Consider the following 6,457-nt stretch of genomic DNA (forward strand, 5'->3'; position numbering starts at 1 on the left):
CTGGGAGTGGCTAAGTCATTATGCAAGGTAGCCTGTTTCCTCTTGTTTTTTCCTACCCACCCCCCCCAGATGTTCTGGTTTAACTTGGATTTAAACCTGGAGAATGGTCAGTTTAGATGAGCTATTACCAGCAGGAGAGTGAGTTTGTGTGTGTATGGGGGTGGGGGGGATGTGAGAAAACCTTGATCTATGCAGGAAATAGCCCGACTTGATTATGTAAAGAGTTGTCACTTTGGATGGGCTAGCACCAGCAGGAGAGTGAATTTGTGTGGGGGGGTGGAGGGTGAGAAAACCTGGATTTGTGCTGGAAATGGCCCACCTGTTGATCACTTTAGATAAGCTATTACCAGCAGGACAGTGGGGTGGGAGGAGGTATTGTTTCATGATTTCTGTGTGTATATAAAGTCTGCTGCAGTTTCCACGGTAAACATCTGATGAAGTGAGCTGTAGCTCACGAAAGCTCATGCTCAAATAAATTGGTTAGTCTCTAAGGTGCCACAAGTACTCCTTTTCTTTTTGCGAATACAGACTAACACGGCTGTTCCTCTGAAACCTGTCATTATATACATACACACTGTACACACACACAAACGCTTCATATTTTGCAAAAATAGGTAAAATTACCTTTCTTAATGACATATGGCGTGTCTTAAATATTCTTCTATTTAAATATTCTCTGCCTAGAGAAGCTCAAGATTTAATCCTTGTTTATTTAGAATCTCTCAATTTTATATACCATATAAAATAATTATATATAATGTGTATATATGCACACAGCATATTTACATATACAGTAGACAATATGCATAGCCTCAACAGGAACTGAACCATTATTTGACTTATATAGCAAAAAGGATTCAGGAATAAAAATCATCTCAAAATATTTGAAAGATTAAAACTAAAGTAACAATTAAAGGATCATTTGTTTTCAGATCAAACTTACCCCAGGCCTGCCTTTCAGCCTGCAATTTTGCAGGTGCAATTATATGCACTCACAATATAGGTGGTGTAGATTAGTGGTTCTCAAAGCCGGTCCGCCGCTTGTTCAGGGAAAGCCCCTGGCGGGCCGGACGGGTTTGTTTACCTGCCGTGTCCGCAGGTTCAGCCGATCGCGGCTCCCACTGGCCGTGGTTCGCCACTCCATGCCAATGTTTTTTTTGCCCCAGTGGAATTACTCCTGGTTTACATTGGTACAAGATCAGAATGAGGTCTAGATAGAAGAAGAGCAGAATAAGGAGTGACAATGACAAACTAGGGACTAGTGCCAGCAAGTGGAAACAGAAATGGCTGAGCAAGCTAGGGGAAGCCATAAACAGCTGATCAGTTTGACACTAAGGGATAGATCCTGGTCTATGCTATGTCCCCCTCAAACTACCACTAGCTGGGATCTGAGATTACCCCTGGCACGGGGGAATCTCTGCATGATGTGGAGCCTCTGATGCTCATCCTGCTTATTTCCGTCTTGGAACAATAATAATTTAGTAACAAATTCTAAGAATGAATCAGACAAATGATAAACAGTATCCACAGATCTAGTCCCATTAGGGAAGAGATAAGGGACTTCAGCAGTGAAGCCCTGGATGAAGTAGGTACTACCTTCTCCTAAAAGGGATGATCCTCTCACACAGGAGAGTTGGGGCAGAAGAGGGGCTTTTATACTCAGTTCTAGAGCACTAGACTGAGAAACAATCTTGCCCCAATAATGGTTAATCACTGAAAATAATTCTGTGGCTCATGTTGCCAGCCATCACTCTTCCAGTGCAGATTGGCAGAGTGATGGAAAACTTAAGTTTCCAGTCTGCTCTGACCTTTAGACCAACGCTGCCTCCAACACTATTAGCCATGTATCATTTAAATTATGTAATTTCATCTCTTTGGGATTCTTAGCATTTTGGTCACAAATATAATATTGAATCTACATTTCAGGGAAAACTGTAAACTAGAGATAGGAACTTATTTATCACTTCTGGCTCTAGCAAGAATTTAATGAATAGTATTTGTAATTCCTGATTCTTTGATCCAAATAGTTACCAGAAATGCCATATTTAGATGCAAACTAAACAAATAATAAATACAAAGCCCAGACACAAAAGTTTGTGTCTACACAATACATGAATATTAATCATTTAACCCACTGTGCAAAGGAAGTTCAAACTTTTACATGAAGTCTATTGCTAGGTCTCTAAAAATGCTGCACAGTAATTACAAACCCATCAAGTTTATTCCTGACAGCCCCACATGCGATTATCAGTACCCTGTAATTGAACTATTTTAACAAGCCCTCCAAAACAAATGCCAGGAGATCCAGTAACAATGAAAGCATGAACTCTGAACTACATAGGAAATATGTGTTTGCTATTTTCAACTGAAAATTGTTTGGAGATGGAATAGGCCAGATTCTCAGATGGTGTAACTTTATCATAGAATCATAGATGATTAGGGATGGAAGAGACCTCCGGAGGTCATCTAGTCCAACCCCCTGCTCAAAGCAGGACCAACCCAAACCCAAACCCAAACCCAGCCAAGGCTTTGTCAAACTGGGCCTTAAAAACCTCTAAGGATGGAGATTCCACCACCTCCCTAGATAATCCATTCCAGTGCTTCACCACCCTTCTGGTGAAATAGTTTTTCCTAATATCCAACCTAGACCTCCCCCACTGCAACTTGAAACCATTGCTCCTTATTCTGTCATCTGCCACCACTGAGAACAGCCTAGCTCCATCCTTTTTGGAACCCCCTTCAGGTAGTTGAAGTCTGCTATCAAATCCCCCCTCACTCTTCTCTTCTGCAGACTAAGCCCAGTTCTCTCAGCCTCTCCTCATAAGTCACGTGCTCCAGCCCCCTAATCATTTTTGTTGCCCTCTGCTGGACTCTCTCCAATTTGTCCACATCCTTTCTGTAGTGGGGACCCCAAAATTGGATGCAATACTCCAGATGTGGTCTCACCAGTGCCGAATAGAGGGGAATAATCACTTCCCTCGATCTGCTGGCAGTGCTCCTACTAATGCAGCCCAATATGCCGTTAGTCTTCTTGGCAACAACGGCACACTGTTGACTCATATCCAGCTTCTCATCCACTGTAATCCCCAAGGCCTTTTCTGCAGAACTGTTGCTTAGCCAGTCAGTCCCAGCCTGTAGCAGTGCATGGGATTCTTCCATCCTAGGTGCAGGACTCTGCACTTGTCCTTGTTGAACCTCATCAGATTTTTTTGGGCCCACTCCTCCAATCTGTTTAGGTCACTCTGGACCCTATCCCTACCCTCCGGCGTATCTACCTCTCCCCACAGCTTAGTGTCATCCGTGAACTTGCTGAGGGTGTGATCCATCCTATCATCCAGATCATTAATGAAGATGTTGAACAAACTGGCCCCAGCACCGACCCCTGGGGCACTCCACCTGATACCGGTTGCCAACTAGATATTGAGTTGTTGATCACTACTGATTGAGCCTGATGAGCTAGCCAGCTTTCTATCCACCTTATAGTCCATTAATCCAATCCATACTTCTTTAACTTGCTGGCAAGTATCCTGCTGGAGATTGTATCAAAAGCTTTGCTAAAGTCAAGGTATAGTGCATCCACTGCTTTCCCCATATCCACAGAGCCAGTTATCTCATCATAGAAGGCAATCATGTTGGTCAGGCATGACTTGCCTGTGGTGAATCTATGTTGACTGTTCCTGATCACCTTCCTCTCCAAGTGCTTCAAATGGATTCCTCGAGGACCTGCTCCATGATTTTTCTGGGTACTGAGGTGAGGCTGACGGGTCTGTAGTTCTGCAGATTCTCCCTCTTCCCTTTGTTAAAGATGGGCACTACATTTGCCTTTTTCCAATCATCCGGGACCTCCCCTGATTGCCACGAGTTTTCAAAGATAATGGTCAATGGTTCTGCAATCACATCAGCCAACTCCCTCAGCACCCTTGGATGCATTGCATCCATCCCCATGGACTTGTGCATGTCCAGCTTTTCTAAATAATCCTTAATCTGTTCTTTCACCACTGAGGGCTGCTCACTTCCTCCCCTTACTGTGTTTCCCACTGCAGCAGTCTGGGAGCTGACCTTGTCTGTGAAGACCGAGGCAAAAAAAGCATAGAGTACTTCAGCTTTTTCCACATTGTCTGTCATTAGGTTGCCTCCCCCATTCATTAAGGGGCACACACTTTCCCTGATCATCTGGTCCCTAACATACCTGTAGAAACCCTTCTTGTTACCCTTCACATCCCTTGCTAGCTGCAACTCCAATTGTGCTTTGGCCTTCCTGATTACAGCCCTGCATTCTCGAGCAATATTTTTATACTCCACCCGAGTCATCTGTCCCAGTTTTCACTTCTTGTAAGCTTCCTTTTTGTGTTTAAGATCACCAAGAGTTCTCTGTTAAGCCAAGCTGGTCGCCTGCCATATTTGCTATTCTTTCTGCACATCAGGATGGTTTGTTCCTGCACCCCCAATAAGGCTTCTTTAAAATACAGCCAGCTCTCCCGGCCTCCTTCCCCCCTCATATTAGCTTCCCAGGGGATCTGGCCCATCGGTTCCCTGAGGGAATCAAAGTCTTCTTCTCTGAATCCAGGGTCCGTATTCTGCTGCTCTCCTTTCTTCCTTTTGTCAGGATCCTGTACTCGACCATCTCATGGTCACTGCTATGATTTACAGCAGCTGAGAAACTGGCAGATCCTCTTCACTAGATGTTATTGCCTTCTTAACATTAGAGATTCAGCACACATTTTCAAAAGCCAAGTTATCACAGGGAAACAAGATTCATTTAGATCAATATGCCACACCATCGCTGGTCCCAAGTGACTAGGTGCTGCTGCAGACGAAGTAAAATATAACGTCCTACTACAAGAACAAACCATGAGCTACTGGGACAATATTTCAGTATTATCATCACTTCCACACTCCCTGGATCCAATTGGGCAACTATCACTCAGACTGGCAAGCACATACCTACATCGTCTTGCTGTAGTCAATGGGACTACTTGGCTTAGTACTTCACTCGACTGTGGAAGGGGTGCAAAATTGGGGCTTTTAGGTCAGCCTTATCTAAAACTCAAGGAAAGAGGATGGGCAAAAAATATATTATTATCTCTTTGAAAAAAGATTAATTAACATTATCTCAGAAAAAGTCATAATCTATGAAAAAGGAAAGTTCTGCTCATCTCAAGGGAGGCTGATAAAGGTAGCCTTGTAGCTTTTTTCCTCAAGAGAATTTTAAGATTTTGAATACTTTTCCTATAGTTATATTGTGTAACTGTGCATATTGAGCTACACCCATCTATGTAGCTCATGTAGTGAATAGTATTTACTCACTGACATTTATCATGAATGCTAAGGTTGAGAAAACCACATCAGCTTTTAGTATCTCATAACTTTTTGAGTGAGTAGGATGGTTTTTAGGACAAAATTTTACACACATAGTCTTTAAAAAAAAAAAAAAAGACCAAGTTTGAATCACATCTGTTTGACTGCTTGAATAAAAGGAAAATGAGAATCCTCGCACTTTCCCTGTTTGAAAGATTTGTCTCAGGTGTTTGTTCAAACAGACACAGATTAGCAAGCGGCTAGACTTCCAAGATGAAGTCATTACAGTGTCTGAAGAAATCTTTTTTCAGTGATTTTAAATATGATTTAAGCTTCTTTTTTCTACACGGATTATTTTTAAGAATACTCCGAGGATTAAAAGCATGAGACAGTGATTATGATGTCCATCCTGGAACTTCATTTCTTAGTCATGGACAAGTGGAATCCGATGCACATGTAGCAGAGGTGATTGCTACTTTTGTGCAATAGCACCACCACTTCCCCTAAGCATTAGTTCCACAATTCCACTACAAGAGTCTGTGGACACACGTTTCTCACACAGAGGCAGAATGATGTTCTGTCTATATGACTAATAATGTTTTTACCCTTAGTTTATTTTAGTTTTTGCCCAAAATGGCATCCGCTGGAACAGATTAGATCAAAATGTACTACTATAGTTAAGTCCTTCAGGTCTCATTTTGCACACACCTGCTTTAGCACAAAGCAGAACTGCTTTTCCACGCTGGATAAAATACTATCTGCTGGCAGATTTCTTTAACTGCATGGCTAAATCATGAACATCTTGTCTGTGTGTCAAAAGACCCAGTGTGCATAATACAACCTGAATCTGTAACACTGCCAGGCTTCAGAACTAAGATTAGCCAGCAGAGTTATGATTCTACTTGGATGGACAGATGGAGTTCTTATCAAAAGGATTATTCACATACACAATGGCATAGACGCCTCTGGCTAAATGTAGTCATAACAACCCTTTTTAAATGTATCCCTGAATGGAAAGTAAAAGCTCGCAAGAGAGAAGTCTGAAAATATATACCTAGAAGACAGGTTAACTGCATATTTTATCCAACAGCAGCCAAAATTTTCAAACCTGGGAGTAAAATTTTCAAAAGCGAACTGCAGTAGTAGAAAGAGAATTTTT

The sequence above is a fragment of the Lepidochelys kempii genome, chromosome 3, assembly GCF_965140285.1.
Source record: "Lepidochelys kempii isolate rLepKem1 chromosome 3, rLepKem1.hap1, whole genome shotgun sequence".
Lineage (NCBI taxonomy): Eukaryota > Metazoa > Chordata > Testudines > Cheloniidae > Lepidochelys > Lepidochelys kempii.